The sequence below is a fragment of the Armigeres subalbatus genome, chromosome 2 (assembly GCF_024139115.2).
Source record: "Armigeres subalbatus isolate Guangzhou_Male chromosome 2, GZ_Asu_2, whole genome shotgun sequence".
In the NCBI taxonomy this organism is placed as follows: domain Eukaryota; kingdom Metazoa; phylum Arthropoda; class Insecta; order Diptera; family Culicidae; genus Armigeres; species Armigeres subalbatus.
Genome location: NC_085140.1, coordinates 410121410 through 410130484, shown reverse-complemented (window position 1 = coordinate 410130484; position 9075 = coordinate 410121410).

Below are 9075 nucleotides of genomic sequence, written 5' to 3'. Positions count from 1 at the left end.
TTGAAACAATGCAGCCAGCAACTTCTATTTCCCTAACCGTCGTCGGCCTGGCCCGAGAAAAATTATCTCTCCTAAAAAGCCTTATTTCATATTTACGTTTGAAAAGTGCTCTAAGCAAGCCGGAGAAAAGATGAAAATGGAACTCCAGAACCAAGTGCTCGATAGAAGGCCTGGAAGGCCAACTGTCGCATATCATTTATTCATTACCAGACTAAGGCCGGAGTGGCCTGTGCAGTACACAAAAGTCTTCTCCATTCATCTCGGTCCACGGCTGCACTTCGCCAACCACGCAGTCTGCGGAGGGTCAGCAAATCGTCCTCCACCTGATCGATCCACCTTGCCCGCTGTGCACCTCGCCTTCTTGTTCCCGTCGGATCGTTGTCGAGAACCATTTTCACCGGATTACTGTCCGACATTCTTGCTAAGTGCCCGGCCCACCGCAGCCTTCCGATTTTCGCGGTGTGAACGATGGGTGGTTCTCCCAACAGCTGATGCAACTCGTGGTTCATTCGCCTCCTCCACGTACCGTCCGCCATCTGCACCCCACCATAGATGGTACGCAGCACTTTCCTTTCGAAAACCCCCAGTGCACGTCGGTCCTCCACCAGCATCGGTCAGGTCTCGTGTCCGTAAAGAACTATCGGTCTAATGAGCGTTTTGTAGATAGTCAGTTTGGTACGGCGACGAACTCTATTCGATCAGAGCGTTTTGCGGAGTACAGAGTACGTACGATTTCCTGCCATGATGGGTCTCCGAATTTCTCTGCTGATATCATTATTGGAGGTCACCAGTGAGCCCAAGGGCCCTCCTTAGCCGTGTGGTAAGACGTGCGGCTACAAAGCAAGACCATGCTAAGGGTGGCTGGGTTCGATTCCCGGTGCCGGTCTAGGCAATTTTCGGATTGGAAATTGTCTCGACTTCCCTGGGCATAAATGTATCATCGTGCTAGCCTCATGATATACGAATGCAAAAATGGTAACCTGGCTGAGAAACCTCGCATTTAATAACTGTGTAAGTGCGTAATAAACACTAAGCTGCGAGGCGGCTCTGTCCCAGTGTGGGGATGTAATGCCAATAAGAAGAAGAAGAAGAAGTGAGCCCAAGTACACGAATTCTTCAACCACCTCGATTTCGTCACCACCAATATAAACTCGGGGTGGGTGGCTTACGTTGTCCTCTCTTAAGCCTCTTCTTATCATGTACTTTGCCTTCGACGTATTGATGACTAGTCCAATCCGTTTAGCTTCGCATTTCAGTCTGATGTTGGCTTCATCCATCCTCTCAAAGTTACGTGCCATAATATCAATGTCGCCGGCGAAACCAAATAACTGGACGGACTTCGTGAGAATCGTACCACTCGGGCCAATTCCTGCTCTTCGTATTACTCCCTCCAAAGCGATGTTGAATAGCAGACACGAAAGACCATCACCTTGCCGTAACTGTCTGAGCGTTTCGAAGGGACTCGAGAAAGCCCCTGAAACTCGAACTACGCACATCACCCGATCCATCGTCGCCTTAATCAACCGTATCAGTTTATCCGGAAATCCGTTTTCGTGCATAAGCTGCCATAACTGGTCCCGATCGATTGTATCATATGCTGCTTTGAAGTCGACGAATATATGATGTGTGGGCACGTTGTATTCGCGGCATTTCTGCTAACGCGAACACCTGATCTGTGGTAGACCGTTCACCCATAAATCCCGCCTGGTACTGCCCCACGAAATCTCTTGCGATTGGTGTCAATCGACGGCATTAAATTTGGGAGAGTACTTTATAGGACGTTCAGCAATCTGATTGCGCGGTAGTTGCTTATTTTTGTAGATGGGACACACGACACCTTCCATTCACTCCTACAGCAGAACCTCATCCTCCCGCCGAGCGAAGTGGACTCTAATCTCTCGAGATGGCCTAGAGAACACAACTCCGATCGTCCAACCTCCCCGTGGTGCTTGGTGGGATGCCAGAAATCCACCTCCTAGATGGATGGATGGCATGCGAATGGACGAAGGGGGGGGGGGTATATACTACCCTCGAACGCCAACAACTTAGCGGGGCTAAGTTAAAAGCGCACATGCCCTAACATGCAACACTTGAACGCGCACCATCTCAAACAGCAGAGATGAAAGCACAAGGAGCAACCTATTCCACAGAGAAGCGAGGATAAAGCGATAAACCAACAGAGTAACACACAAAGAGCGAGAGTACGTAACAAGAATCAAACTAAAAGGTGGCTAGCGCCGCCCAAACGATTACTCAGATTAAACAGGGTACAGGTATGAGGCCACATAGGTCACCTTATGCAGCGTTTGCAATAACCAAGAGTAGACTCAAAAGGCGGCGGAAGCCACCCACTTTGAACATACACAATACACAACTCAACAAATTGCTCATAGAAACCGCAAACGGTATAGATTAGCAAACCATGGATAACAAAACAGACATAAAACAGAAATTGCTTACAACCAACTACTGGATACAAACCCCAGTCCCCAGACATTACTAATAGTTACTAATACAGTCAGAACTGAGTAAGGACAAAGACATTGCCCAGCAAACTAAAGACAACATAATAAACATGGAAACACAAAAGTTCTACCTACAATTAACTACCGGGTGCATACCCTAGTCCCCAGAAACAACTGGTGAACACCTTTACCGGTTGATGGTGGTTATAGCAGATGCACCTGGAAAGATAACACAATTTAAACAGTAACCCAAAACAGCCGGATAAACACAACATAACCTCCTGGCTAGGAACTAACGCTCAGTCCAGCTCAATCCACTAGGAATTAACTCTAATCCCCACACATCAGCATAACCACTAGCTTAGGTAAATCTCCCAAGGAAGAAGTCCCCAGATACTACTGCTAGCCTATAACCTAGGTGAACATCCCTATCAGTAGATGGTGGTTATAGCAAATGCACCCGGAAAGACAACACAACCTTAATAATAACTTAAACCAGTTGGATAAATCCAACACAACCTCCTGGTTATGAATTATATCTACCCAAAGAGAATTCAGTCCGGAGGTCCCAGCTTGGCTAGCCAAAACAAAAAGAACCAAACAAGCAAAATAGACTTGACAAAATAACAACTACCAATCAAACACACCAATCAAAGTGGGTTTTTATGTACCTCGAAAGAGGTGGCTTTTCCCCCACTACCATATATGTAAATAGAAGGACACCCTAAACCAGCGGTTCTCAACCTGGGGTACATGTACCCCTGGGGGTACCTTCGCTGGCCCTAGGGGGTACCTCGGATAAAAATGCATAATGGCGGACGTGTTACAATTCTAATCGGAGCTTATTGATAAAGTTTTGATAATTGTGATTTTTTTATTTCAAAACTTTGTCTCTTCAACTAGAACAAAATACGAAGGGCTGCGGAACAATAGATCAAATGGATAAATGTTGAACGAGAAAATTTAAAAAATATTTGATGTGTTCTATCTGATCTGAACAAAAATGTTCAATAATATGCTAGAAACATGCTTTTGAACTAAAATCTAGAATCTAAAGGTTTGGAAGCCTCCGTTTGAGAGACATGTAGGCTTTTTTTCAAAAAAGTTCAGTTGCATCGTTGCAAGAGGTTTAGAAGCAAAGAAAGTTTCCTTTATAGAGACCTGTGTCTCCTTGCAAGAGGCCCGGATGCCTCGTTTTAAGAGAGTCGGAAGCCTTCTTTCAAAAGGCTTGGAAGCCTCCTTTCAAGAGGCTCGGAAGCCTCCTTTCAAGAGGCTCGGAAGCCTCCTTTCAAGAAGCTCGGAAGCCTCCTTTCAAGAGGCTCGGAAGCCTCCTTTCAAGAGGCTCAAAAGCCTCTTTCCAAAAGGCTCAAAAGCCTCCTTCAAGCTCAGGCCTCCTTTCAAGAGGCTCAGGCCTCCTTTCAAGAGGCTCAGAAGCCTCCTTTAGAGGCTCAGGAAGCCTCCTTTCAAGAGGCTCAGAAGCCTCCCCTTTCAAGAGGCTCAGAAGCCTCCTTTCAAGAGGCCTCAAGCCTGCTTTCAAGAGGCTCAGAAGCCTCCTTTCAAGAGGCTCCAGAAGCCTCCTTTCAAGAAGGCTCCAGGCCTCCTTTCAAGAAACTCAGAAGCCTCCTTTAAAAAGAGCTCAAGCCTCCTTTCAAGAGGCTCAGAAGCCTCCTTTCAAGAGGCTCAGAAGCCTCTTTCAAGAGGCCTCAGAAGCCTCCCTTTCCAAGAGCTCAGAAGCCTCCTTTCAGAGGCCTCAGAGCCTCCTTTCAAGAGGCTCAAGCCTCCTTTCAAGAGGCTCAAGCCTCCTTTCAAGAGGCTCAGAAGCCTCCTTTCAAAGCTCAAACCTCCTTTCAAGAGGCTCAAGCCTCCATTCAAGAGCTCAGAAGCCTCCTTTCAAGAGGCTCAGGAAGCCTCCCTTTCAAGAGCTCAGAAGCCTCCTTTCAAGAGGCCTCAGAAGCCTCCTTTTCAAGAGGCCTCAGGAAGCCTCCTTTCAAGAGGCTCCAAGCCTCCTTTCAAGAGGCTCAAGCCTCCTTTCAAGAGGCCTCAAAGCCTCCTTTCAAGAGGCTCAGGCCTCCTTTCAAGAGGCTCAGAAGCCTCCTTTCAAGAGGCTCAAGCCTCCTTTCAAGAGGCTCAGCCTCCTTTCAAGAGGCCTGGAAGCTCAAGAGGCCTCCCTTTCAAAAAAACTCAGGAAGCCTCCTTTCAAGAGGCTCAGAAGCCTCCTTTCAAGAGGCTCAGAAGCCTCCTTTCAAGAGGCTCAGAGCCTCCTTTCAAGAGGCTCAGAGCCTCCTTTCAAGAGGCTCAAGCCTCCTTTCAAGAGGCTCAGAAGCCTCCTTTCAAGAAACTCAGAAGCCTCCTTTCAAGAGGCTCAGGGCCTCCTTTCAAGAGCTCGAAGCCTTCTTTCAAGAGGCTCAGAAGCCTCCCTTTCAAGAGGCTAGGAAGCCTCCTTTCAAGAGGCTCAGAGCCTCCTTTCAAGAAGCTCAGAAGCCTCCTTTCAAGAGGCTCAAGCCTCCTTTCAAGAGCTCAGAAGCCTCCTTTCAAGAGGCTGGAAGCCTCCTTTCCAAGAGCTCAGAAGCCTCCTTCAAGAGGCTGGAAGCCTCCTTTCCAAGAGCTCAGAAGCCTCCTTTCAAGAGCTCAGAGCCTCCTTTCAAGAGGCTCAGAAGCCTCCTTTCAAGGCTCCAGAAGCCTCCTTTCAAGAGGCTCAGAAGCCTCCTTTCAAGAGGCTCAGAAGCCTCCTTTCAAGAGGCTCGGAAGCCTCCTTTCAAGAGACTCAAGTCTCCTTTCAAGAGGCTCAAGCCTCCTTTCAAGAGCTCAGGCTTCCCTTTCAAGAAGGCTCAGAGGATCTTTTCAAAAGGCTTCTTTTAAGAGGCTCAGGCTTCTTCTTTCAAGAGGCTCCAGAAGCCTCCCTTTCAAGAGGAGCAGAAGCCTCATTTCAAGAGGCTCGGAAGTCTCCTTCAAGAGGCTCGGAAGCCTTCTTTCAAAGGGGTCGGAAGCCTTCTTTCAAGAGACTCGGAAGCCTCTTTCCAGGCTCACAAGCCTCCTTTCAATAGGCTCGGAAGCTTCCTTTCAAGAGGCTCGGAAGGCTCTTTTCAAAAGGCTTCTTTTAAGAGGCTCAGGCCTTCTTTCAAGGCTCGGAAGCCTCCTTTCAAGGCTCCAAAGCCTCCTTTCAAGAGGCCTCAAGCCTCCTTTCAAAGAGCTCAGAAGCCTCCCTTTCAAGAAGGCTCAGAAGCCTCCTTTCAAGAGGGGCTCAAACCTCCTTTCAGAGGCTCAAGCCTCCTTTCAAGAGGCTCAGAAGCCTCCTTTCAAAAGAGGCTCGGAAGCCTCCTTTCAGAGGCTCAGAGCCTCCTTTCAAGAGGCTCAGAATCCTCCTTCAAGAGGCTCAGAGCCTCCTTTCAAGAGGCTCCAGAGCCTTCTTTCAAGAGGCTCAGAAGCCTCCTTTCAAGAGGCTCAGAAGCCTCCTTTCAAGAGGCTCAGAAGCCTCCTTTCAAGAGGCCTCAGAAGCCTCCTTTCAAGAGAGCTCAGGAGCCTCCTTTCAAAGGCTCAGAAGCCTCCTTTCAAGAAGGCTCAGAGCCTCCTTTCAAGAGGCTCCAAAGCCTCCTTTCAAGAAGGCTCAAGCCTCCTTTCAAGAGGCTCGGAAGCCTCCTTTCAAGAGGCTCAGAGCCTCCTTTCAAGAGGCTCAGGAAGCCTCCCTTTCAAGAGAGCTCAGAAGCCTCCTTTCAGAGGCTCAGAGCCTCCTTTCAAGAGGCTCAGAAGCCTCCTTTCAAGAGAGCTCAGGAGCCTCCTTTCAAGAGGCTCAGAGCCTTCTTTCAAGAGGCTCAGAAGCCTCCTTTCAAGAGGCCTGAAGCCTCCTTTCAGAGAGGCTCAGAGCCTCCTTTCAAGAGGCTCAGAAGCCTCCTTTCAGAGGCTCAGAGCCTCCTTTCAAGAGGCTCGGAAGCCTCCTTTCAAGAGGCTCGGAAGCCTCCTTTCAAGAGACTCGGAAGCCTCCTTTCAAGAGGCTCAGAAGCCTCCTTTCAAGAGGCTCGGAAGCTTCCTTTCAAGAGGCTCGGAAGGATCTTTTCAAAAGGCTTCTTTTAAGAGGCTCGGAAGCCTTCTTTCAAGAGGCTCGGAAGCCTCCTTTCAAGAGGAGCGGAAGCCTCCTTTCAAGAGGCTCGGAAGTCTCCTTCAAGAGGCTCGGAAGCCTCCTTTCAAGAGGCTCGGAAGCCTCCTTTCAAGAGACTCAGAGCCTCTTTCAAAGAGCTCAAGCCTCCTTTCAAGAGGCCTCAGGCTTCCTTTCAAGAGGCTCAGGAAGGATCTTTTCAAAGGCTTCTTTTAAGAGGCTCAGAAGCCTTCTTTCACGAGGCTCAGGAAGCCTCCTTTCCAAGGCTCAAAGCCTCCTTTCAAGAGGCTCAGAGCCTCCCTTCAAGAGGCTCAGAGCCTCCTTTCAAGAGGCTCAGAGCCTCCTTTCAAGAGGCCTCAAACCTCCTTTCAAGAGGCTCAGAAGCCTCCTTTCAAGAGGCTCAGAAGCCTCCTTTCAAGAGCTCAGAAGCCTCCTTTCAAGAGGCTCAGAATCCTCCTCCTTTCAAGAGGCTCAGAAGCCTCCTTTCAAGAGGCTCAAGCCTTCTTTCAGAGGCAAAGCCTCCTTTCAAGAGGCCTCAAGCCTCCTTTCAAGAGCTCGGAAGCCTCCTTTCAAGAGGCTCGGAAGCCTCCTTTCAAGAGGCTCGGAAGCCTCCTTTCAAGAGGCTCGGAAGCCTCCTTTCAAGAGGCTCGGAAGCCTCCTTTCAAGAGGCTCGGAAGCCTCCTTCCAAGAGGGTCGGAAGCCTCCTTCCAAGAGGCTCGGAAGCCTCCCTTCAAGAGACTCGAAAGCCTCTCTACAAGAGGATAAGAAGCCTCTTATCAAGAGCTGCGGAAGCATACTTTCAAGCGATTTAGAAGCTCCTTCCAAGAGGCTTGAAAGGGCTCGGAATTATTCTTTCAAGAGACTTGAGGCCTACTTTCAAGAGGGGGTACCTCAATTAATGCAAATGTTTGAAGGGGTACCTCTTAAGAAAAAGGTTGAGAACCGCTGCCCTAAACGATCACCATTGCCCCCACAAGCAATGAATGCAACATCATACCATGATACCACTTCTACAATCATCAGTACAGCATGTGGGGTACAACCCAATAGCCCAGAGTGGATTGGGTATAATGAACCTTGTATGGGAGTTATCGGAAGTATGAAGATTGTAATGACCTCTAATGACTGGAGAGGCCATGTCCAGAAACCGACGAGCATCTGAGTTGAAATAAAATCGAGGGCGGCATCAATGGTACAATAGTACCGAAGCGGGTTGAGACGAATTAGGTGGACAGGTATGGTAACGTACCTTAGGGCCACTCCTCCGGCGAGGCAGTTGGTGTGACAGCGCGCACACCCGTGGTATATCAGAGGTGGAACAACCTTGAAAAACCACGTTAAACTCTACTTTCCTCCTCCTCATCCTCCCAAACCTTGGTAATCACCCAGTGCAGCGCTCTAGCCAGTGCTTCACCACCGTATTTAAATAGCTTAAATAACTCCAGGGGCTTATTCGTTTTTCAGCCGGTCGTTTTTCAGTAGGAGATCCCTGGATTTCCTGGAGATTCGCAGCCGGAAGTCGTATGTCCTGCGCGCGTGCTCCTAGGTTCATTACCATACCGTCACCGTTGTCTGCCACATCGCCATTCAGGTGTTCTTCGTAGTGCTGCCGCCACCTTTGGATCATCTCACGCTCGTTTGTAAGAAGGTTCCCGTTTATGTCCTTACACATATCGGGCTGTGGAACTTTCGTGCGGTTTTAGCGCGGTATAGTTGCTCCGTCTCTTCACGGTCTCGATCTTCCTGCTGGCGCTTTTTCCTCCGAAAAATCGAGTTTCGTCTGTTCCGCTTCCGTTTGTATCGTGTCGTGCCTCGTTCGCCCTCGTGCGGTGTTGCAGTAATCTCGCCCATGCTGCATTCTTCTCCTTAACTAACTGCTCACATTCGCCATCATACCAGTCATTTCTCTGGTCCGGGGGCACCCCGTATGGGCAAAACCCCATCTATCCGAAATTTTAGACGAAACGGACATACGGCCGAAAGTGTCGTTGAACTTAATAACATTTTCGATCAAATGGCCCTTGCTGTCAAACAACTATTTCGGCCAAACGACATTTTCGGCCTTATAACCTATTCGGCCAAACAACCATTTCAGCCAAACGACGTGTTAAGGAAGAATGCTTTTTCGGACAATTTACCAACTCGGTCGTATGTTGCATTGGCAAATTTTTCAAGTGAATTCCAAAGAATTTCCCATGGAAATACCAAACAATTTTCTTTGGAAATTCCGATTTGCTTCCTTGGAAATTCAAAAGAATTTTCAGAAAGTAGTTGCCAAGGAAAATCCCAAAATAATTTTCAAATGAATATTTTGGAGAAGCTCAGAGAATTTTCGGGAGCAGTTCATCAGAAGAAATCATGCTGACTAAAATGGCTTTCGGCGTGACGCCGAAAACGTCGCCGCCGCCGACCAAAATTTTGTCAAACGCCACCGCCGCCGATTTTCGGACCGGCGAACACTTCTAGTCACTGAGTAGATGAAAGTTAGTGTGTGAGTTACACACAAACATCACCTCATTT